The sequence below is a fragment of the Coturnix japonica genome, chromosome 1, assembly GCF_054131305.1.
Source record: "Coturnix japonica strain WE chromosome 1, WE-NBRP24, whole genome shotgun sequence".
NCBI classification, from domain to species: Eukaryota; Metazoa; Chordata; class Aves; order Galliformes; family Phasianidae; genus Coturnix; species Coturnix japonica.
Window position 1 is genome coordinate 58,564,249 of NC_140663.1, and position 25,585 is coordinate 58,589,833.

The 25,585-nt window shown below is 42.4% G+C and overlaps 1 protein-coding gene across 3 annotated transcripts in view; it reads left to right on the top strand.

The window, feature by feature from the left end:
- The window catches only part of TBXAS1 (thromboxane A synthase 1), a 238,587-nt gene that overhangs the window by 17,937 nt on the left and 195,065 nt on the right, over positions 1–25,585 (top strand). The window contains exon 1 of one of the 3 annotated variants that reach the window (XM_015867342.3): positions 18,444–19,143. The exons of the other annotated variants lie outside the window; for them this stretch is intronic. The gene's annotated coding sequence lies outside the window, so the exon portion shown is untranslated. Of the gene's footprint in view, positions 1–18,443; positions 19,144–25,585 lie in introns of those variants that run through there. 3 annotated transcript variants of the gene reach the window in all.

Below are 25,585 nucleotides of genomic sequence, written 5' to 3' on the forward strand. Positions count from 1 at the left end.
TCCCACTAACGCGTCAAACATAATTTGATCCCACAGCTGTGCAGTGTATGGCCTCCCCTTTCAGCTAAATCAAGCATCTCTAGGTGAGACTGAGAAGGAGCAGGGTAAGCTGCTGAATTACAGTTTGGAGAAGTGCCATACCACAAATGACTAAATGCTTTCTTCCTCTGAAAACAAGGTAGATTTGATCATCTAGAATGAAGTTCACTCACTGCCCTGATTCCCTGATTATGCTTCTTTTGAGTAAACAGAGTTCTCCTTTTTTTCTTTTTTGGAGAGAGAGGTAGAACAGTTTTCCATCACTACATTTGCAGCTTCAGCTTCATTCTTTGGGGTTCCCTTGGGGGCTAAGCTATAATAACTCTGTTACCCTGATAAATGGAGCTCAGCCTCTACTGCTAGGCAACTTTGGTTTTATTTGCTTGCCCTTCATTGCAAGATCAAGAGTCCTCTTCTGTTTAAGTTTTTTAAATTCAGAGATTGCGTGTCCAGCAGTGTTTATTTGAAGGCCCTTGAGTGCTTGTTGGTTGTAGGTTTTTGCTTTTCTTTTTTATAAGTGCATTACCCCCAAAAAACTCTGTAAAGGATTCAGTCTCCAGCTTACTTGTTTCTCATAGTCTGTGTTCTTCCTAAACATTTTTATTCCCCATCCTTCAAGCACAACTGGATTTTAGTGCATGGAGATTACAGTGTTAACTGTAGGCTAAGGTAGACCTACAAGAGTAAGTTAGCTTCCTTTCCTGAAACAAGCATATTTGCCAGTCTTCTGGCATTGCTTGCAGCTCTGACATCCAATAGACTGTAACCCATGCATGCTGTGAAGCTGGCTAATGTGCACAAGTGCTGCTGGTGTCAGGAGTTAGCCTCAGCCCTTAAGCAGTCTCGTTTCTGCTTTCCCTTCCCTCAAGGCTGGAATGGACTCTGGGTTGGGTTTGATTGTACAGGCAGGAGAGGGGAGTTGCTCTGGCCTCTGTACCAGGAATCCTCTCTCTCTCTGTGAATCCTTTAGTTCTCCTGGTCTAGGACATTGGGTTTAGCTTCTGATCTGCTCTTTGTCTTGGGGCAGGTTGATTTGTTTATTTTGGCAATATGCAGGCACCTCGCTGTCTAGTTTTGGGTGCTGTGAACTAACTTTTAGGAGCTCCTGCCTCCATCTACTGACTGCATGAGGAATACGAGGTGTTTAACATGCTGTCCTTGGTGCATGAAATGACATTGAGCTCTGCTCTCCCTGAGCCCGAAGGGAGCATATTGGCACACCTCTTGGCAGACCTGCACTGGGGGAACCAATTCTGCATCCTCTTGTGTTCCAAGGGGTGCAGACCTGTCACTCCACATCTTTCAGATAGCGAGCCAAGTTTCCTGCAAGCCTGGCTGTGTTCCTACTTAAATGGAAGCTTAAATCAGTGGGTGGTTTTGACAGGTAGAGCTTCCTCAGAGTGCGGAAAAGTAAATCTGCATTCCCCCTCTGCTTGCCTCCTTGAACACTACTTCCTTCATTAAAAGTAAGCTGCCTGTATTCTTCTTCATTTCATTTCATTTTGCCTGTCCATCAACCTTCATCAGTTTTGGGTGTGTTTTGTCCTCATTGCTGGCTCACCAGTAACTAAAGCTTTTGAGTTCCTTGTCTTGCCATAGGGAAGTTTGGTGTAATATTTAATGAAGCTGTCTGAAAGCTATTTTGAAATATAATATTGACATATTATTGATACATTGTCTTTTATCAGTTCCCCTTGACATACTTGAATCCTTTAGATATTTTCTCTATCTGTTATCTCTCTAGGTTTGTTCTTTGCTTTTATTCCTTGTCGAAAACAAAGTTTACTGTTCCATGAGCTCACTGTGTGCCAACTGCTGATAACCACCAGAAAGAGGTGGAAGTGTTTTTTGATTGGAACCTGGAAATGCATTTATTTCACTTTCACAGAAATAGTGAATGAGTTTGAGAAAATGGTGGTCAGTGTCTGTCTCATTATTCTCTTTTCTCATGGGCCATTGAATAAGCTGTTGACAATTTCTTTTAAACTCTACTTGTTTATTTTACATGCATTTTCTATGGCTGGAGCAACCGTGCAAGTCAACAGGGATCTGAGAATTTTCACATAGGGGCCATCTTACATAATGGAGGTAGTCCATATCCATTTCTTTGGTAGTTTCTTCCCTTACCATCTTCGTCAGTGGCTCTGCAGAAACCTGTGGGGTTGTGAGGAGCAGTTTACTAAGGAAGCAATAAACACGGAAAAGAGCAAAAACAATTCAGTTGCTTTGGTGCTTGTTCTTTATAAAGGAAAAGAAGCTAGCTGCCTATCCATAGCTGGAGGATGGGAACGAGGAGGTGGGAATGGAAGAATATGTCTCCAGGTGAAGTAGAAGGAGATTGTTATAGGTTGAGGCCAAGCGTGTTTTGGAAAGCTGAGGCTGGAGTAAGGAGCTGAACTGAGATATGTGTTGGGATTAGGAGGGCATGGGACAGTGGCTGCATGCTTGTGTTGACAAAGTCTACTTCCTTAGAAAGACTGGTTCCTTTTATCTAATAGAGTCCTTGTGAAACTTGCTGGGAGTGGAAAGGTATGGGAAGGATGATAAGGCATTGGACTTCAGAAGAGGTGGGTAATCAGTAGCAGTATGATCACAAGCTCCTGTGGTATGAATGCTTTTGGATGGAAACTATTGGCAGTTTTGAACCTGTAACTCCAAGTATTCTTTTTACATTATTCAGAAGCAACAAATCTGATGTAATCTGCGCATGTATGTTTGTGGTTTCTCATTTAAAAACTCAAAAGTGCTTTTATGTAAACACACTCTTAGTAGAGCTGTAACAAGATGGAGAGGTCATGGAGGCATGTGGTTTGAAATGTGAGAAAAAGCTGAAATATAGTTACTCTGGGAAGAGGAAGGAGCAGCTAAAGGAACTGAACTAAAGAGGAAGGTTACATGCTAGCATGAGGGACATAGAGGGGAAATGGCGGCCGGGACTGCAAGGGCCTTCTTCCAACTCTTAAAACATCAGTGTGATTCGTCCCCTCCAGAGACTTCTAACAAACCTAAATTTTAAGATTTTCTGAAATATTCATCTTGAGTTGAGATTCACAATCCCTCTAAGAGAGACCTCAGTGTACGCTTCGTGGAAGGGAAAATGAGAAGTTGAGCTTCTGTATCAGGATAGATTTAAGTAAGTAAAGCACCAACATTCTGGATTGTTTCATGTTCCCGAGGTATTGTAATATCTCACTGTGGGATTCTTGGTTGAGGAATTCAGCAGTCTTTCTTGGTTGAAAAGAGAATTCAACTTTAAGGAGAACAAACATCTTTGGTGTTTTCAGAAGGGCTTCAGATTCAGCCTATAGATAGCAAAGTAAGGCTTCTCGGGAGTGGTGTTCAGAAGCCTTCATTTCTAGATATGCATCTGGCCTGCTCTCATCTCCTCTTAAGAGTCAAGATCAGGCTGTGTGAAGATAATTCTTTCTTGCTTTGACAACAAACCTTGAACTTTTTGGAGCTCAGAACTGTATTTTTAACTTTATCTACCAAAAGAGTATTTAAACTTTAAGTAATTTCTCACATATTTCATTCCACACACCATAGTTGCATAGGTTAGATTTTCAGTAGTTTAAAGCTATTAACAGTAGTTAATTATTTAGTGTTTCCACAATTTGTTGTCTTTCTTGAGATATGATTTTTGTTTTAATATGAATGGAAATGGTATCAGCTGGTGTGGAAAGCCAGCTGTCTGTTGTTCTCCTAGGACACAGAGCCCTGCTGTTGAAAGGAAGAGTTGACCAGATCTTGGCCACCAGTCCCAGAGGAATGGGGACTCCCCAAAGCCATTTAATAGAGGGAGGCTTGAATACTTCTCTGGGCACATAGTGGTGAAAAGACTGTAAGAATCTGTGCCTTCATGGGCCATGAATCTCATGAGGTCTGGTGTATTTACAGTGTAAAGATGTTCATCTGGCCAGGGTGCAAGCTACAATTTGAGACCTGGGAATTAAGTACTTTGTCACTTGTATCCTCAGCTTTAGTGGAAGCAAGCAATTATAACAAGCTCTATAAAGAGGACTTCATTTCCTCCTTACAGCTAGTGACTCAGTTCCTCTTCCAAGCCTGGACTATATCACTGATGGACAGTTTTCTACTTCATTTTTGACATTTTCAGGGCTTTTGTGCAGTAAAGTCTTTTTTCCTTCCTTCCCCCTATTTTATTTACGTTCCTGCGTGAGAGCGTAGCCAAGCAGTGAGCTCAGTGCTGTGGAAGCATTTTATATTTTGAGCAGAGATAAAAATCTCATTCCTTCTATAAACAAAACAAATCAACAGATGATGCCCAAGAGAACCATTTCTCTATAGCCATTTTCTTCCAGCTGCTTTCTATTCTGTGCAGCTTGCACTGCACCATATGAAATACGCGTGTGCCTTTGTGTGTGCAAAACACAGGTTTCCTCCAGACAGTGGCAGCTCCATCATTTAAAAAATAAAATAAAATTCTTTTACAATCCTGTAATAATACGTTTACTCATAGAGGTGAGATGTTTGTTTAATAGCATATAGCTCAGCAACGCAAGGGGATATGATGAAGGAGCTCTGCAGTCACTGTGGCTGTGCCTTCACTCAGAATGGGTTTAGACTATTATCCATAGCAGCATGAAGAAGAAGTCTGAGTGCATTACAAACATGAGGAGATGATGGTACAGCTTGTTTTGAGCTTGCTGCCTTGCATATGTCTGTGCTGCTGAGGGGCTCCTGTTTACTGCTGCAGTGGATTGTGTCTGGGCACAAGCCCTCTACAGGAATGAACCGGGCGGAAGGCATGAGAAATGGCCACTCCAGCCTATTGAAAGCCTGTGGTTGATGGCACTTCTTGCTTTGCTGCCTTTAGTTTGGCAAACGGGTAATTTGTGAATGGCCAAATGACACAGTAAGGAGGAAGTGAGATCCTCAAAGCCACAGAGGGAGGTCAGGCACGAGACAGAGCAGAGAGTGCTTTGGTGAGAATGAGGAGCTGGCAGAGAGAGTGCATGGTGAGATCTCACATAGTTGGGAATAGCTGCAGGTCAGGACCTGACAGAGGGGCAGCTACAGGTGTCTCCTATCTCAGCAGCATCTTGCTGCTCATCTCCTCCCACATGCCCAGGGAGTGGCTAAGCCAGATGTTCCCAAATTGGAGCCTGGGGGAGTAGTATTTGTCCTTGTAGGGGCAGGGAAAGGTGATAACAGTTTGAGAATTGCTAGGTTAATGAGCTGGTTTTTTGCTATAAATAATCAGTGTCCTCTGAGAGTTGGAGGAACTCAGAGCTAGCAGAGGTGGTGGTGGAGGAGGCAGTAAAATTTGGCAACGCCTCCTCTGGTTTCCTAATAAAATGTGCTTTAGCACTAATGTAAAGCACTGTGGCTTCTCATCCCAAAAGCTCCCAAAAGCTTTTATGTAAACAGGCTCAATGTATCTATGTATGTATAGACATATAATGCATACATATGTGTTTATATATACAAATAGGTACCAAGTGACTAGGAACAAACAGCTTCAGAGAAAAGAAGTAGAACAGAACTGAGCTGGTCCCTTGGTAGACTGCACCAAGTCCTTAAAGCAAGCCCCTTATTCCATCTCTTGCCAAATGACTTCTGGCAGCCAAGGAAATAATGCTGGCTCAAACCAATAGAACTTTTACAACAGGGATGCTCACTACTGACCTTGAACATATTTTATGACATTGCCTTGGTTTAGTCTTCTATATCTTCATTCTGTGGTTGATATGTTCTGCGTTTCTGCAAAACTGCAGCCTGTGTTCCCAACTCCAATATCTGTCATTTAGGTACACAGGCCGCATTCTTATGTTTGTCAGCACTGGCTCAGTCTCCAAGACAGAGCTGATCTGACTCCAGATAAGGCTGCTAAGACAGTTCTTACTGAATTAATTGGAGTGCAAGATGGATAACCAACACCGTTTCTGCTGTGCTACTGGGCGACAATGGACTATACCTGGTCCAGTTCAGAGTTAGCCTTTCTACATTAACAAATGGGAGTTAACAGAGCTTCTTTTTACTAGATCAACACTTTCGGATGGTGTCTGAAACAGTTTTGATAAGATATTTGTTTGTTGCCTGAACTGTGTCATTAAAAGAGGGACTAAAACTCCCTCTAATTTGTGGGATTGCTCCAGTAATGTTAGGGAGCAGCAAGAAAAGGTCAGTAGAAATCCCACTGACTGCCAAGTGGAGATTAATCTAATCTTAAATTTTTTAAGTTTTACACTTGTAAATAAGTTTCCCAAGGTGATTTATTTATGTCCAAGAGCTTAGACCTGTATTATCTATCACGCTTAAACTCCAAGCTTTGAGGAGATAAAAGTGTTGTGATGTAGCTGACTCTATTTCTCTGAAGAAACAAAGTGTTTTAAGTGCTCAGTTCTTCCAAAAATTTGGCCATAAATGAGGGTAGTTAAGAAAGAAATCACCTCCCAAGTGTTGGTAGCAACCAACTGGTTATTTTTGTGGGTGACATTACTTTGTGTCATGTTATAAAGCTGCCTGTAAAATTTAAAAATGTTTTGGTAAAGTTTGCATGGAAAACTTGTCACATTTATTACCCAAGAAATTATGAACTCTTAAATAAGCCCTATAAGCTGGCTTACCAGTGTTAAACCTTTAAACTCTTAGGCTGAAATTGACTTGCATTGTTTAGGCCAGTGATAAAATGTTGGGTTTAATTTTTTTCCTTTCCTACCTGAGAAAAGTTAGAAGTCTTTCACCTCTCATCCTTGATGCGGATCTTTTTCTGGCTAAAAATGTTGCTGAACATAATATTGATACAGTAAAAGAGCAACCCACACAGAAACCTAAGCTGTACCATAAATCTTTCTCTGAAGCTGCTCACACTGGTTATGTAAATAAAAGAAAATTGATGCTGTTTGCAGAATTGTGATGATACAGGCGAAACTGCTCCTGCATGATAGAAATTGCATGCACGTATGTGTGCCCATCTATCTGTCCACCCACCAAACTCACGGTGTTCTGGGTAGCTCTGGAGCTGGCAAACGTACCACACAACTGGGGCTGAGAAGATCCCTTCTCAGGTTTTAAGAGGGGATCATTACAGTGGCTCTTTTGTCTTTCTTTGCTCAGAAAAACCTTTAGACTGAAAAATACATTGCCTGATTCAGAAGGAATTACTGTACCTAGTCAGCCATTAATGACTTTCAGTTGATTGTGGTGGATTTGTGCTCCCACGCCAAACAGTCGCAGAGATACAGTGTGTTGAGGGGTGTTTCCACCCTTTGCCTGTTGATCCCCAAGGATGCAACTGACCATTTTATTTTATTTTATTTTATTTTATTTTATTTTATTTTATTTTATTTTATTTTATTTTATTTTATTTTATTTTATTTTATTTTATTTGTAAATTGCACCACCTCTGTAGGTAGCTGGTGGCCAAAATCATCATCATTGTGTTCATTTAAAGATCAGTCAACGTTTTCAAAGGTCGGGCAGTTTCAAGAGCTTTCTCAGAGCAAGTGGGAAGCTTTGTCTTGTAGGCTGTGTGCAAATTGTTACAAAACACAAGAGAATTGGTAGGAGTTTGTGGAATCATAATTAACTGACAATGGTTTCTCAAAAACCACTTCTTCCAATTTGAAATAAGCCGTTAAAATAATTTGGAACACTGTTACGATCGTCCCTTGACACATGCCAGTAGCTTTGGGTTAAACATATAAATAATGCTGAAAGGACTATATTTAGCTCCAGACTGATCCAAGGACGAACTGAAGTACTGAAGGTCAAATAGCAAAACAAAGGAAAGAAAATTATAGCCCTCCTTGTTCTGTTCTGCAGCATGCTGCTTGGCAGCCGTGGAAGTTCAATACCGGGGAATTTGTCACTTACAACTCTTTATGATTTGTACTTTAAGTAAAGCAAGTAAGCTTGATGTGTGTGTACTTATTGACAAAAGCACATCGCTGAGTCCTGTCACAATGAATCTAGATTGGAGCTTCTGAGTATTGCTGAATTGCTGGGGTCTGGATATTAAAAAGTCTGTGGGAGACCAATTGCTCAATGACAACTTCCCCCACTCCCTGTCTTGACCCTTGGGCTCTAGGAGTTTCTGCCAGGAACTGAGCTAAAATGTAACCGAGTTCTAAACGTTAGATGAAGTTGGATTATTTCTCTTTATTTTGTACAAGCCATTAAAACTGTTGAATTGGAGGAACTTTGGGGTCACTACTTACTTTGGAGAGCTAAAAGTCCTTGATGGAGCAGGAATTTGTTTAAACAATTAAAGCACAGAGCTCAGTACTTCAATTGGCAGGGAGAAGGTAATGAGCATCAATCCATGGAAGAGAGCTTTCAGCTGGGGTGGCTTTTTCCTCCCATAGTGCCTGCACAGCTTGCTTATCCAGGCAGCACCCAAAGTAGTGTCTAGACTGTATTATTTCCATCTAGGGGAAGCATCTCACTCACATGGCTTCAGGCTACTTAAGCACTGTTAGAGCCGGTGGACCAGTTCACAGTAGGCCTTGCCTATTTGTTCAGCTTAGGATCTGCACAGGGATGGTCGGACTCTGAATGCTCAGGCTGATGTTAAATTGATGGAGATCATAAGTGATGGGATCTGTGCAATCACGTTTATGTAATATTTCTTTTGACATAATCTTGCCAAATCTGATCATGCCTTCCTGCCTTCCTCCCAGCTCCACAGCATGCTCAAAGCACTTGCCTAGTGGTCAACCAAGCCACAGATCCTGGGGCCAGTTACCTTCCCTGGGGTATTTGCTGGCCACTGTGTTCCAGCCGATTGACAGATAGTGTTTGCCGTGATTTATTAGGGAAAATAGGTAGTAATTGGTATAATTAATTCTTTTCAGAAGCTTCCTCAAAACAGCAGGGTGTGATCTCACAGTCTAGCGGTGCTTTAAAAATGAGCTATATGCATTATATCAAATATGTGCATTGTACGTACAGTGTATATTCAAACAAAGCATTGGCTCCTGATTAGACGAAGATCAAATGCTTCCATAGTGGTCCTAAGAAATAAATAGAGATGCATGTGATGGAACTTGGTTAGCCAGTTGTACCAAGGTGGAACACATTCCACTCTGAATTCCACTTTTCCTTTTTTTTTTTTTCTTTTTTTTTTTTCTTTTTTTTTTTTTTTTTCGATTTCACTCCAAGTCCAGAATTTGCATTTCAGAGATAACGGGAAGCAGCAATTCCCTTCTTGTTATCAGCTGTGTATCAGTTACATTTATTCTGTGGCCATCTTTCATTCAAAACTATACATATATATTTATAAATCTTTTAGTGATGGTGAACGTCATGTCTAAAACCTAAAGGAATCAAATTAGTCAGTAATTAGGGCTCTTTCTTCAGCAATGATTAATCTTTTTGGAGAACAACAAATTGGGATTGTCCTCATCCAAGTTCCTACTGCCTCTGTTTGACAGTGTTTCAGAGTACAGTGTAAACCCAGTTGTGGTTTAGAATATCGGTTGAAGTCTTATTTTGGCTGAGTGAATTGAAACTTGAAATTTGGCCTTAAAAGAGTTAGAATACCAATTCTTTCAAATGTACCCATTACCAGACAAGTTTCTAACAAAAGGTTGTTTGTCCACTTGTTTATTTTTTGTGTGTGTTTTTTTTTCCTTTAGTTTTACAAGGAATGCTTACATGGACAGCACGTTTTTTTCCACTAGTTTAGTCGTACTGTTCATGTCTAAGTACATTTTCTTTACCTCAGACTTTTATAGATTATTTACAGACCAATTCTGAGTTCATAAGCTTAGATGTGCAAACATTTATTTTTTAACCACAAGATATTTGCGTGAGGGATTCCTGGGTAGAATAGTTCAGCAGTGCCATGGGTGAATGAGAGTACAGCTCTGGTTTTGCTTCAGTAGAAAAAGAATGACACTTGCATGCACATGCATGAGGAGGAAGAGATAAATTCATGAAGCTTTCATTTCCCTTATTGATGACTACCAAAAAGAATTAAAAAGAATCTTCCAGTCCTTGCTATTTATGGTATGTCACCACAGCATTGTTAAGAGTTGGTTTTAGAGGGCCATTAACCTCACTGTCTTAAAGCAAGCGTGCAACCAGCATTCCTCTAACTGCCAAATACAAGTTAACTGGATGCTTTAAATTAGTTTTCATTTGAGAATGACATTTTGCTGTCCTTGTTTAGTCTGTAAGGGCACTCAAAGGCCTGAGTTAAAGTCACAGATGGCCACATCAGGAGAAATAATCTTTACACACAATGCTCTATCTTACATGCATACCTTTCCTAACAAAACCAACTAAGAAATATGTTCGGCGCATAGAAGGCTTGATTATGATCTTTATTACCTCGCTGTAAAGCAAGAGCAGTACCACTGAGCTCCTTGGAGTTGCCCTAAATTGAAGTGTGAGCTCTGAAATACAGAGGAGAATAAATTCGCTTTATAACACATTAACTTGGAGAAGACAAGTCTCTGTGTCAGTCCCAGCAGGATTACCAGCACTCAATCAACTTTAGAGCTTGTATATCCCAACACTGTAGGTAGGCTTGGGAAGCTTATTTTGCAGTAGAAGACTTGCTGCTCCTCCACAGAATTCTCCAGTAGCAGCCAAATCTCCTAAATAATCATCATCCCTACTGTTCTCTGTGTCAGTGCTAGAAACAGAGGCACAGTTCTGACAGAAAATGTGTCCCTTGGAGAACAGGAGACTTTCCATTGGCATAAGAGCTTGCTTTTAAAGTCCTGCTGCTTGGCGAGGGATGGAAGCTGATGGCACAGGTCTGCAGATGGTGGGTGTTAGCTTCCCTGCAAGCCTTGGAAAGCCTCTGGCATTTGTGTTCACTGCCATGGGCAGAATGCAGAATTGCCGAATTTTTGAATACCTAAATTTATTACTCAAACTCCAAAATGTGCAGTCAGCTTGGGGGCGGGGGAGAAACTTTCAGTTTCTCTATTTAAGCCATAAATAAACCTTTACTTGCTTGTAGATTTCGGGACTTTGAGATTGTTTTCATTTCTACCCAGCAATCACAAGACTAGAAATAAGTTTTAGTTGGAGCCCTTTACCTGTGCCCAAACTTTGCTTCTTTGTGCAATCGTGTAGCTTTAAAACTGATGCTTTCAGAAGAATCCAAGTAATTAGGGATTCATGGTAAAGCCCCAAGATTTTGTTGCCAGATTTATTCTTGCAAAGCAGAACTAATAAAACTTTAAGGAAGAAGCCTTAGCCAGGTTCTTAAAAGTAGGTCATTTTCTATCATGAAAAAAAATAATAATAATAAAATAAACCAAACAAACTGAAAAGCTTGAAGATTGAAGCTCAAATTAATTTAATTCATGTGGCCAGCGTAGGCTTTTTGGTGAACTGGAACCGGACAAACAGGTGTCAGGTGCGCAGAAAACAAAGAAGTGTCAGTATGTTGGCCATGAAATGAGTTCAGCTTCTTCCTCTTTGCATACATAATATTATGATGGATGTTGGCAAAAGGAAATGTGATTGCGCATGATTCAATACTGACAGCCAAGGAGTTGGGCTTTCTGTTTACAGGGGTAAAAATAAAGCTTGTAGAGCAAAGCTTCCTATTTGCCTTTCGAAGTTCTCCTTGCATGCAGCCCTGGAACTTGGAACTGAAAAAGGTAACAAAGGCCACAACAGTAATATGGTTAAAAACAAAACAAAACCAACCAACAAACAAAACCAAGAAAACCAAAAAGCAAAGTAAAATCCTGCTAAGTTTTAAGTGCACAAAATGTTTTAATGGAAAAATACTGTTGCAATTTGCAAAGGAATATCACTGTAACCATCCCCTGGGTGTGTTCTGTATCCTCTGGTAGTTGGGAAATGCATGCTAAGTGGAAAGATGGACAAGTTTTCCACTTTCCTGGACTTTTGATATAATTATTTGGCCAAGTCTGAGAGAATCTTTGCATACTCAAAGAATTCAGTCATTTCTGAAATACTGATCTGGGAAGGTCGCTAAGTTCCAGAGTTGGTGAGGTCAGGGTAATGAGATCAAGTGACAGGCCCAGTGGTACCCACTGATTTAGTTATTTAGACACCGTAATCAAACCATGACCTTCTTGTTCTGCAGCCTCTTTGATCTAACTATGTGAAAACACAGCTGCTTACTGGAGATTGCATGTTAGTATGCATGTAGGCGTCAGGGCAACTTTTCATGACATTTACTTCAGTTACTCTGGTGTCAAATCGTAACAATGAGTATCACCCACCTGCCCAACCTTATCTGTTGCTCAGTGCCCTGGTTTTGCTGTCTATTGGGATAACTGGTGAGAAGTCTGCACAAGCTGTGAGATACCCCGCTTGAAGAAGCTCTGAGGTGAAGGAGGTGAAAGTCGTCCCAGGTGAGGCAGTGAGCCAACACTCAGTACAGGTTCCTTGGCATTTGCTTTCCCCTGCACCTTTCTGTGTGACGTGGCCTGTGGTGCTGGTACTCAGCAGGCCAGGTGAAGCCTCCTTTGTGGGACCTGTGTTTGCCCTGATTGCTGCCTCTGTAAAGCTGCCTGTGGTGCGAGTCTCTGCTCAGCAGTGATCCTGTGTTCTCTGTATTTCTATCACTTTTGGATATCTGATTTTCAACAACTCTGTGATACAGTGGTGCTCTCTGCCATCAATGCCCCAGTGCCTTTGCCAGAATCCACGTGGTATTTCCTTCCCTGGGCAGGAATACACAGGTATGGAGCACCAATTAAATCTGCTAAAAAGCTGTACCATGCTTCCATGGTAACTTCTACCCGGTTCCATATGAGATCATATGCTGGAGGCCAGCTGCTTCCTGTCCCAAGTTTATATACTGTGAGCACAATAGTAAAGTTTCGTGATGTATGGATGTGACCTGGGATCATTTAGAGCAGAGGAGCTGGTTGCAGAATTTATGTCTAGCCCAGGGCAGAGCACATGGGCTCCTGGCTATTGCATACTTTTGCCTTTTCACTCACACACAAGCTTATCAGAATGTTTTTGCAGGCTTGCTTTGACTTCCCTGCACAGCATTTAACTCTTCGTTTGAGGACCTTTGCATGCTTTGTGAGCTCAGCTGCAACAACCACTGCTGAACAAGGGCAAACTTGGCCAGAGCCAGAAGCCCATGTTGCTGTCTCTACAGGCATGGTGCCTGCTCTTGCCCTCAGGAGCAGGGGTAGGATGCACTTTAGCATAGATAGGAAGGCAGCTTGGGGTGACACTGCATTAATAAGAGGTAACAACCACTCAGGGCACTGGCAGATTTTTTTGCACTGTGTGCTAAGGTCTGGAAGAAGCAGTTTTGGGAATGTCCTTCCTGCTGTCACAAAATGTTCCTTAGATGCAGAAAAAGAAACATCTTTAGTATGGATCTTTTCTTCTTTCTACAGGAGAGTGTAGAGGTTCTATAGCAAAATCAAGTATGGTTTTCTTTCCTTTTGTGCTTCTTCCTTGCTGTGGCAACATGATTTAGCAGAGGGTTGTTAGTTAGGGTAGTATGGTTAGGTTGCAGTTGGACTTGATGATCTTGAAGGTCTTCTCCAACCTGAGCAGTTTTGTGATTCTACCTGTCAAGCACCGAGCCAAACTACTAAACACCATGCAACATGGAAGCAAAACCACCAAACGTAGTCCAAATTACAGCAAGGCCACAAATATACATGTGTTTTGCTGTGGGTATTTGTGAGAAATCAGCTAGGTGTTTGTAAAGTACCTGTCAGAACTTTTGTTCAGATTGATTTCCAACATGCATTTATATCAGGAACTGTATAATAAATGAGATTTTGCTGATGCTTAGCATTACATGTGCAAGGTACTCATGTGGAGCAGAAGACCTAGTTGAACATTTCAAAGAAGAGCTTTCAAGGCATACTTTTTCCATTCTAAGTTAAAAGTAGTATGCAGAGGCTTAAATGGTGAGCTGTATTCTGCCCTTTCATTTAATGTGATGGAGAATAATTATTTAGTTTTATGTCTAATACTGTGCAGCAATGAATTGGCTGTAAAGCCTAGGAGTGGGCTTATGGCTGTAGAATGGGCAAACTGTGGTTCCATCATCTGGTGAGGAAGTGGAAGAAGGTATGCTAGAAAACTGCATGGAGTGCTATAAAACTGCATCAGGAGTGTGTTGCTGCAGGGATCTGATAACTAAACCAACAACAAGCTGTTTTCTCCTGATATGATGTGTTGATAATGGAATACTTCTAAAAGTAAATTCTGAAATGGCCAAATTTGACAGGAACTGGAAAGTCGCCTTGCAAAGTGATGAGCAATTCCTGTTTACTTGCTTTGTTACTTGTACGGAAATTGAAAACATACACACTTGTTGAGCAGGGAAAGTGTGGTCAGAGCATTCTCAACCAACCAGCACCTTTAATTTCTGAGGCACAGGAAACTGGAGTTGGAAAAGCATCTGCAGCCCAGGGTGAGATTGGTCTGCTCAGGAGTCTGCTCACTGGCGTCAGTGGGAGCACTCACAGAGCATGGTGCTTCTGTCTGTAATCTGTGATATCACAGCCAGGGAAGTGGATCTTAGAGATAAGGGAAAATTAGGAGGAGGGAAGAAGAAAGTCTGAGGTGCTTTGGCAACTTGCTGAGGATGTTAGGTAACCAGGGGGATCACTGATGGTATTTTGTGCTTTACTGAATATGGAAACATTAGGTTAAAATCTTCACTAGCTGTTAGCTATTTGTTATAGCAATCTCATGAAGCATGTGTGGCACTTGAAATGGAGCAGACACTGTCCCTGGAGGTTTTCAAGAGAAGGGTAACGTGCTACTGAGGGACATGGGTTTGTGGGCATGGTGGTGATGGATTGATGGTTGGACTAGAGGATCTTAGAGGTCTTTTCCAACCTAATGGTTCTATGATGGAGACAGATTGGAGATCATTTTCCCACAGTGAACCTGTTGCTCTCATGCGACCTGCCCCCTGTACCTGGGTATGGGAATGCTCCTGCCCAAACTCTCCCTCAGGTCCAAGTCCTGTTGATATAACAGTGCCAGCTGTGGAGTGTATGTCACTCTGGCAGGCTGTTGGTGCAGCAGGTGGGCAGGGGAGATGCTTGAGAAGGAGATGGTGCTGCCATGAAAGGTCACATTGCTGTCAGCTTTTCTTAAGGCTCCAGTAGTAGTGAAGGGTTGATGTACAGAATGTCAGGCTATGCCAGAGTGGAGTTGTGTTCTTACATAGTACAATATTATGCCATATCTGGGAAGAAAGCCCGAATTATTCAGTCACTTGCATAACTGTATGTGAGAGTGTTTATAATCAAGGACTTGGGTGCTCTCCATATTTATGAATGACCAGGACTTGGTCTGGGCGTAGTTCCAGCACTGATACTGTGTGTGAATTGCACAACTCTTGTGGATACATGACATTGCTGCTCCACGCTGGGCCGTGGGATGGATGGGACATCTGGCAGAGCCCGTGTTCCCAGCTTGGAGGCGCGTGTGTGCAGGGAGGGCAGCTACTGTGCTGTCGTGGTGCTCTACATGCACAGCACTTCAGCCCTGCACACTGTTGTTCTTCTACTCACTTATCCTCTGTCTCTGGGTTTCATCCCTCTCCTTCAGGTCATTTCTGGAGTTACAAGCTGCCTCTTGAATTTACCGGAAGCCTATCTTCAGCAAAAATGATCATTAAAATTATTAACTTCCCTAATTGTTGAGTTCTCCTTTTGCCTTTAAGTAATTGCATATGGATACAATGTCTTTATACCACTTGATGAAATGCGGGGCAAAGTTTTAGTTCCACAGCTGTTATGGTCGTTGATGTTAAGCATTCACACTTCTCTGGAGACTACTTTACATGGGAACCTGATCCTGGTCGTTATTACCAACTCCTTTTGCTTTCCCCTTCAGCTGGAGGAGTGGAAACCTTGATGTTACCTGGGGGAAAAAAGGTAGCAAAACTGCCATGTCTCTGCTTCACTCACACCTTGAGGCTCTGTTCTGTAATGTGTTCCTCCTGCATTGTTACTGGGTTCCACTATGTAGCAGATCAGTGCATTGCATTAGTTCCCTCATTACCATTTTGTAGTGATCTCGTCATGGGCTGCCTGTTGTATTTTCCTTATCTTCAGTATTCCCTGTTAGGGTTAGAGCCACATCTTGCGGGAGTAGCTCACAGAGTGAGCTGGTGTTCAGCTTCACCTGGAAGTAATCAGGATTGTTACTGATTGTGCGAGGCACAGAGCAGCGACCTTCCTGCCTTGAAGATTCCAGTCTGGAGCAGAGAGTGCTGGTGCTGCTGTGTTCGTCACCAGCTAATAGCTCTTGGCCACCGTCCTGGATGAGGGCTCTGCCTGCTGTACTGACATCTATCCAATTTCAGTGAATACTGTATTAAGCAAGAGAGAGGCAGTGAGAAAATGTCACAGTGATCTCCCAGAAACAGCCTGTGATGTGTGACTAGTTTGCCTTGTCCTAAACGAGTTAATGCTGCTGTAGAAATAAATGGAAAAATACAAGCCTCTCTATGCTTTCTATTTGCACATAATAAGAGAGGAAATTTTCTTCCCTGACCAGACTTTGGCAGGTCAGTAGATCCCTTTTAAAATGTCACAGAATTAAGGATGTAGAACAGTGTTCCTGTGGCAGCACAAGATGCTCTTAATTTCACTTCCTTACCCCAAATAATCTCTTTTTCAAGAAACAGTTTCAAGTAAGTGGGAAGTTGCCTTATTTATTGCTAGCAACTGTGGGTAACTGCTGACAACATCAGAGCTTGTTTTGAGGAGGAAGCATCATTTCTGATTGGGGCATGTCATGGGTCATTCGGTCTTAAAATCTTCTGTTGTTTCTTGTCTGGAGATACAAGGGCATTGCCACGTTACTTCTAGAAACACGCATGTGTAAGTGCAAAGCATGCAGCACTGAAGCCCTGGAGGAGTTCATCTTTCAGAGGAGGTGTTTATCCAACTCCTTTTCAAGTTTATTTTTGTCCAAAGCCAGGGTGCAGCACATTGGATGTGCGCTGTGCTGGAGGAGTCTTAGTTCTCCCTAATTTTCTGCTGGCTGGGCTGGGACAGCACTATCCCCATCCTGCAGCAGGAGCACAGTCTGGCCATAAGCATTTAACTTCCTTGCATTGGGCTGTTACCCATTATCAGGCACAGCACTTCTCTTTGAAGATTGCCTCTCTTTGGGAGGAATATGGTGGCTGCCATTTTTAGAAAGAAAAAAGAAAAGCAATTACCTTTACCAAAGGAAGGGAACAACTCTAATAGGATTTTTTTTATAAGGTTTTTTTTTTTTTTTTTTTTTTTTTGGACTATTTGGATAATTCAGTGATTATTACTGTACAGCTCTTTTTCCTTAGGGGATGCTACACTGCTCCAAAAGCGTTTGTTAGTTTACTTAGACATTAAAGGGGTCCTTATGAATTTAGATTATGCTAAAGTAGTTCAAAGTATCCCTAGAGGTCCAAGCTGCTTTGAACTTAACCTTTTCTGCCTGGTCTTGTCATATGGGCGAACCCAAAGATTGTAAGCATGAGGTTGGTGTTTCTCAGTCTTTTTAATACTTTGACCTATGTTACAACAGGAAAAAATAAACAAACCAAGATTCCCTCTGATCTAGCTGGGAAGAAAGAAAGAGGACAATTTCAGTGGGCCTCTCTGTAACCCTCCTCTTAACCTAAGCACTCCCCTGACCCATTAAATAGGATAAGCAGGAGAAAAGGCAAACAAACCAATCCCAACTCTAAATACCCATTGCCTCGCTTCTTGCTGCTTTCCTTGAAATAAGCCCAGATGCTTCAAATACATGTAAGATCTTGAGATCTTTATATATGTACATGTATATGTGTATAAATTTTGCACGACGAAGCATGTGAGACACTTGCAATTGGAAAAATATGAACTTTAGGTGGTCACGCTATTGGGGCTGTTCAACCACTGGGGCTGTTTAAAACAACTGCAGCGACCCCAGTGGTGGGCGTGGATTTACACGAGGCGAGGATCTGGCTCTCATCCCTTATTATCGTGCAGTGTGACTGTGCAGCTGTAATGCAATCTTATTCAGCTCGTTGGGTTTGGGGGCAAAGTAAGTACCCATGGTTATTCTTAGAAAGGTGCGTCATCACAGGAGTTCATATGACTCTCTCTGATATATTTATTTTTTATTGCTGTTGACCTACCTGAGCTCTTCTGGCATTGGGAAACTTTAAAAGGAATAATTGAATATTTTCGTCCACTGGGGATGCTGGGTGGTTTGTTTTTTTCCCCCTTTCTATTGCTTCACAGCGTTGGAGGCTATACTGGCAAGGCATTATTTTGCACATGATGCAACGCAGCACTTGCTTTTCTTGAAAGGTGGGTCTGACTGCACCTCTTTTCAGTTTTCAGGTGTCTCTGCACAGCCTGCATTCTCCTCCGCTCTTTAAAATAGCAATTGGACTGCTTCGGGGTTTTGTGGGTCATGTACTTCTCATTTTCTCATCTGAAATCTGAGCACTCAGACCTTATGGCCATCTTGGCTGCAGATAACCATGATTGTTGTTTTTCCCAATTTGACCTTTTTCTCAATCCCTGAGCTGCAAAGGGGGGCATGTTGACGTCCTTGAGATCAGGGTCTGTTGCTGCTCAAAAAGCCTCTTGGATGTGTGCGCCCTGTTTATACCTCCCTGAATAGCGTTAAGGAGGAAGAAATTTGGAACATCAGTTATTTTAGCAAGCAGAAAGTGCTGCTGATTTCCCCCTGAGGCATTAGCAGCTTTTTAAGAACATTTAGAAGCACGAAGCCACAAGGTACCGCTGGGTGTTATCACCAGCATTCTTCTTTAAACTATTTTTATTTGCACATACTTTATCTGCAGCACTTCTTCAGACTGAGAAGATCAAGCTGACGCCACATGTGCAGCGTAGCCCAGACAGCCAGATGACACAGTACTGTTTTGACTCAAAAGTCTGACTTCTGCTAAGCATCAAGGGGCAAACCTTTATCTCTGCACGTAGTGCTAAGGGTGTAGGGAAGAATTCATTCCCTCCCTTAGAGGAGCTGATTTTCCATTGCAGTCCAGCTGCCGGACTCTTTTCTCCAGAGTAACTCCGAGGCCTTCTTCCCCTCAAACTTACATCTCCCAGTCCTGCACAGCTTCTTCTCCCTTATCTGAAATTTGGCTAATGCAAAAATAAATCAATAAAGCTTCCACTTGGAGCTCCTAAAAAGGTAAGTGAAAAGACTCTATCTTCTTTGTCCCACCTCTTAATTAACTTTACCTTGGTAATGTAGGAATGAAGGCTGTCAGGGCACCAAAGGAAGTGACTGGCTTGCCCCCAAGAAGTATGCAAACCATAAAGGTGGTTCTTGTAATGAAGAACTTTGAAGTGAGACTTTGTCGCTAGATTGCAATGTGCTGAGTCACTTGGGCTGCCATAGTTTCTGGATTGCAGCTTGCTGTTCAGGGCAAAGTCTTGTCCCTAATAAAAATCCCTATATATATATATATGTATGTATGTATTTTTTTTCCTAAAGCATGAGGTCACCTTGTTCTGTGGTAAGTGTAGTTCATTTGTCTTCAGTGCAGCACGGTATGCATAAATCAGACTGTGTTATGATAGAAGTGCACACTGAAACAAATTCCTAATAAAAGAGTAAACATGGAAGCAATCCATCTGTACCCTGCACATTCCTCAGTGAAGCCTTCCTAGAAACACAGCCTGGAACTGGTGGACAGGGATAGCCACTTGCTGGCAATTGTTCACAAGTGTGGAGAGGTGAGATGAAGAAAATTCTGTTTCCCAAAAAGTTAGTCAGATCCTCGTCATACTTTTACATTGGCAGCCAAGCTAATCCACCCCCACCAAGTTTACTTTCAAAGGCTGGGATGGCAATGCACTGTTGAAAACTGCTTCCAGTAGCTCAGATGTGCTTCATCTGGACTTGCTGATTGCAGTGTTGTTCTGAGTTTGGTTATCGAAGCTGGCAACCCTCTATATTTAGAAATACCCTTATTAATCCCTCCTCAGCATGCCCTTCCTTCCCTCCTGAGCAAACCCTGCTATCAGAAACAAACCACTCTGTAACATCTCCAAATCCAAGTACTCTGGTCTATGTAGGTTAAGTTTTGCATAGACTTTGCCTACGTTTGATTCAGGCTTGCAGTCTGTCTTGCCCTACCAGAAGACTATATTTAAATATTGCTTGTTAAATGGTACTTACAACCATATAAAGTACCGAAGAGGAGTATCTAGTGAGAAAGCATAGAAGAGGCTTGACCAGTTTCATCTGTAGCTCCATGCTATACGTCCTTCAAACTGTACCTACTAATGATGAGTGTTTAGACAAGCGTGGTCACTGAGAAAGAAGAGAGAAGTGGCTCTCCTTTGCCAAGATACAATTTTAGAACAGAGGTGTGCATTTTATACCAGTTTCTCCAGCACCTTTTTGTTTTAAATCCTCGAGCATTCAATAAACAAACCTGGAATTCAAGAGCATTGTTTTTCCTGGCTAAAGGTGGGACAGCTTGAAAACAGAAATGATTTGCCACTGGCACACCAGTCCATGTCAGAACTGAGAATGAACCTAAAACTGCAGGCTTTCTTGGCACTGAGCTTGCTCTTATGCATTATATCATGCTTGTGTGAAAAATGAGTACCATGAAAATATCTCTCCTCCACAGTGTAGCTGCAGTGTTTCCTGCATATTGATAACAAAACAAAGCATCTATAATAAATTCCAGGAACCTCATTCCAATTGTACTGCAAACAGTGATTACAGAGCATGGGGAAAGCTGTGGTAGCAATGAATGCCTTGTCACTGTCTGAAAGCTGCCTTGGCTTGTTTGTGCCTTAACTGCCCTGCACTGTGAGCTGCTGTGTGGTCACCTAAAAGAAATGGCTTACGATATAAGGGAGCACACACAGCTTTTATCTTGACTTTGTGCCCAGCCCTGGGCCATTTTTGAAAGGCAGTGCAATGCTAGATGGCTGCTGTTACTTGCTCTGTTCTCTTAGCGTAAGCGTAGGGTCTTCTCAAGTTTCATTGCTGCCTATCTGCTGCTGCTCTGTGCATCTCAGTTTACCACGAGGCCCCATGCTGAATGATTAACACCATTATTTGCCCTCCAGCTCCTTGCAGACTGGGGCAGTGCCCAGAAGAGGTGGCCTGGAACCCCAGTGGGAAAAGGGGAGCATCTGTGGCCGAGGGTAGCTGGAAAGCTTCTTATTCCCTCCTTCATGCATGCGTCTGCGGAGCAATCTGGGCCTTGCTGCCCCTCCATGGTGCCCTTTGGGCTGAGCCCACAGCCCTACTGTTATAGCAGCTCCATCCCCAGCATCAGTCCTTCTGCAGTGGTGTGACTACCAGCTCAGAATCAACCCTGCTTCTGCTCTTCCTTTGTAGGATCGAGTGGTACGCATCCAGCTGTGCCCTGTAGCACTGAGAGACCATTCAGAACAGCATGCATTCTTGTGAGGGAGAAGGAGGATGTTTAAACTGTTTCAAATAAAAATTTACTCCTGCTGTCTATGCTTAACATTGCTTGAGCTTTATTTTTATTTTAGTCTTTACTCTCATCCTGCTGCAGGAACTCTTCTTGCGCGTTTCCATCATTGTATGCACACTGTCAACCCTCACCTAGCTCATCACATGCTGCAAAAATCCAGAAACCTGACTTGTTTGCATTTGCTTTGTTGTGTGTACACATCAGCGTGTTGTTTCTTTAGCAAAAACATCCATGAAAACAATGCTGTAGGGTAAAACTAATAACCCTCCCTCCTTCCCCTTCTCCCACACCCTTCCATCCTTCCTAACCCTGTTACAGGCGTATATACAGCCCTCTGGCTTTGTAGGCTTACAGCTGTATTTATGACACAAACGGTAATGCACAACGGCACCTGTGAGCATTATAAAGATCTTATTCAGATGGGCTTGCACAGCATAGCGTGGAAATGAAGGCGATGTACAAATGGAGTGGGAGGAAAAAGCAAAGGTGTGCTTATGGGAGATGCTACAGGGAGCACAAAAGGGAGGATATTTGGAGTCGAGGCCTCTTTGTGCATGTTTTACTGATTGATTAAGGCAAGAACTCACCCTGGCCACCAGTCACAACTCACTCCTACGCACGCTCACATTCCTGCCAATGGGTCACGCTCTCTGCCTGATGTGCTTTTGGAAAGGAACCGTCCTCCTGCCACTCTTGTGTGCTTGAGGAAAAGACCAAAGGGAGACAACTCCTACTGCACACAGTAATGCCTGGACATCAGCAAAATGGACATTGATATTTTCTATGACTTGCTCTTTTTTATGGCACATAAATACTGGGCCATGTAAACAGGTGAAACAGTGCAGGTGTGCACACACGTGCACAGATGTCTCGGTGATGTTCTTTATGTGGAATTATTAAAATTGTTGCAAGTTTTTGTTGGTAATTCTAAGAAATCTTATTGCTTTTTTGTTGTTGTCTGTCCCTTAAAAGAAAGCCAAATCTGTGTACATTCATTCTGAACTTGTGTAAAAGTGCCTGCCCTGAATCTAACTTACTGCAGCGAACTAAATCAGTGGAAGTCTTATGTGAAGGACAAAATCTATGGAACTTAAGTACTCAACACTTTCTCCTGTATTCTGCTTGTTTCTTCAGGTTTACATGCAGTTAACCCTTATTTCAAGATCAGTGAGATTCCCTGGGCTGCAGACAGCATGATTAATTAATTGAGAGCTAGCAAGTCTGTAATCTGTAACCAGTGCAGAGTTGTAGCAGCCCAGATTAAGCAACCTGCTTTTATATCCTCTGAAGTACCATCGTGAGAATCTCACCTTCTAACAAGAGACCCTCTGCAGGTGCTGTGAGGCAGCAGACCTGTTTCTGGAAGGGGTAGTGAGGGTTTGAGGTAGTGAAATCACTGAGACCTGATGTGAATGCAGACTCTGCCTTCACCGACTGAAAGCCAGGCGTGAACCCAAGGCTCTGCAGTGATGTGCCACCACTCCGGTGTGAGTTCAGACTTTGATGGAGGAGTAGTTTAATGTGAGGCGAAGTAATTAGAAGAGCTATGGATTTTTTTTGCCTCCCTGCCAGAAGAGAGGCACCATCTGGCCAGGACAGGGGATGGCCCACTTCTCCACAGCAGTGCTCCCTCCTTCCTTTTGGATGGATGAACTGAACCTAACACATAGTTTTCTGCTACCAGATGATATTCAGGAGATCATTGATTGACACAGCTTTGCTGGCAGTGTCCCAGGAGTTCTGCTCAATCCTGGGCTTTGCTGTGCTCTACTAGTGTAGTGTGTGTGGCTGATGTGGTGCTCCGGTAGTCCTGTAGCAGCTCAGCCCTTGTACTACAGTCAGCTTTGTGTGGTTGTGTGAGGAAGAATCAGGGAACAACATCGGTTTGGCCTTTCGGATGAAACATTTTAAGAGCTCGGCGCTGCCTCCCCTCCTGCTTTAGGTTTAGGCCAGCTGCTGCTCTGAGTTAAACTCACAGCAGAAGTGACTGGCCAAGTTAGATAATACAAGTCACTGAGCTTCTCAAGGAGCAGTTATGGTTTTGTTTTCCCATAATCACAAATTAGGTTATTTTCTTTTCCATTGAGATGGGTGGAATTATGCCAATATGAAATCCTATTAAGGACGATTGTGTCTGAACACTGGCTTCTGCTTTTAGAGGGGTTTTCTGGGTCTTTCTTAAGGCTGTTTTCCTGTTGGTATGTCAGTAACAAAGACATGCATTTTGAAGCTCATGTAGTTTGAGAAGCTTAAATGGTATTTCTCGCTTGATAAGGTCCATTTTTAAGAACATAATGTGTTTATTGCAGGTTATCAGATCACATCACTTATAATTTGCTCTGAAAAGCGATCAATTTCTTAGAATAAAATGGCACTGAAGAAAAAATTCAAGTGTTTCCTAATATAGTGCCCCATAGTCTATCCATAGAAGGTTTTTTTTCTCTCCTTTTTCTTGTAATACCTATTTGCACAGCTCCGAAGTGCTGAAGTGCATTTTCCTAGTGCTATGGTTTGCATGAAATGTAACTCAGAAAAAGTGCAGTTCACCCTCCACAAAGGCTTAATGTAAGACCTAAGCGCTACTTAGATTTTAATGTAAGCCCTGTTTTGATGGGCTGAAGTGGGATACCTGCTGACTCCGTGCACAGTGATGAATTTCACCTCTATGGTTTGATTTGCAATTGATGTTAATGAGGGGATGGCTCACAGGGAAAGCAGCCAGCGTGAAGACAAGTGCGGAGGCTCTGCCTTCATCTGGGAACGGTTATAGGTGTGGTGCTCCAAATTTAATATGGCTTTTTTTATAGCTTGTGAAACAGAGGAGTGAGTAGGCCTGTCGAAAACTAAGTGAGGGCACGTTTTCTACTTTCTACTGCTTATAGAGCAGCCCAGCAATAAACAGCAGTAAGCAAATTAAAGATGCGGAAGAGAAAGTATAGGCTGGGCAAATATAGAAAGGGGTTCCTGAGGCTCCAGGCCCAATCCACTGCATTTGCTTGCACCCATGTTATCCTGTATGCCTTGTCATAAACTGGTAAAGCTTTAAAGCTTTATCTTATTAGGTGATGTTGGCTCCCCTATGTGAATAAGCTCCGTTACACACGCCATTGACTTTGTTCCTCAGAACTTACTAATGTGAAGAATTTTTTTTGTAGACCAGCAAGAGATGTTGTTAGGTAAGGTGCAAAGGATCTAATTTGGCTTCATGGTCAGGTTTTGGGAAGACTTTCGCAGAGAACCTGAGAGGTGAATGGCTTATTCATGTCTATAGAAACAAGATGAAGAGAAGATGAAGGTTATGTCTTTGGTAGGACAAAAAGGAGCGGAGGCACAAAAAGAGGCTTAGAGGTGTGTTGAAGCATGAGATTTTGCAATCTCTAAAAACAAAGATGAGAAGATTTAGATTTTTGAATTCTGCTTACAAAGTATAAATACTATTTTAAGGGGGGATTTTTCTTTTAATCCTCTGACTGTAGCTGGAAAGCAGGGGACAGCCTTGCAAAGCTGAGCACTGAGCAGAAGCCAGCGGTGCTGTGATAAAGCAACAACCAACACACGAGGAAAGCAAACATCTGCTGTGCTGCCCAGCACTCATAGGCCAGCTTCCTGATAGAGGAGCAAGCCAGGGGTTGCATTTACATAGTTAAGGCTTTGAATTGTCATTGGTAATGGGGAAGGGAACATATCTGAATGCTGTATGGTAGTGTTCTCCCAAGTGGTGCCTAATGGGGTGCAGGGAGAAAATACTTTATAGATCATTGACAAGTAATACATTAAAAAAAATTAAAATACTAGAACAGTAACATCTCTATATATTTTACTGATTATCTGCATGATCAAGTAAGTCTGCAGGCTTATTTGCAAAATTATTTACATGCTTCACCCTTGATCACACTACTGCCCTGCTACAGCAAGGGCAAAATCCTTATCTTTCTTTTATCATACCCAGACCTTGCTTCTGCTTTCTGTAAGTCAGATTTTGTCAGACTTTCTCATGCTCTGCAAATACTTCTTATTCCAGCACTACAGCCAATTTACACAACCATATCAAATGAGATTAATTGCAGAGTGGGTCTGATCCAAAACCCATGGAGGTCAGTTGAGGAACCACTTCAGCGCATTTAAGAGAAGGCGCAGGATGACAAGCTTGTTGAAACACGGTAG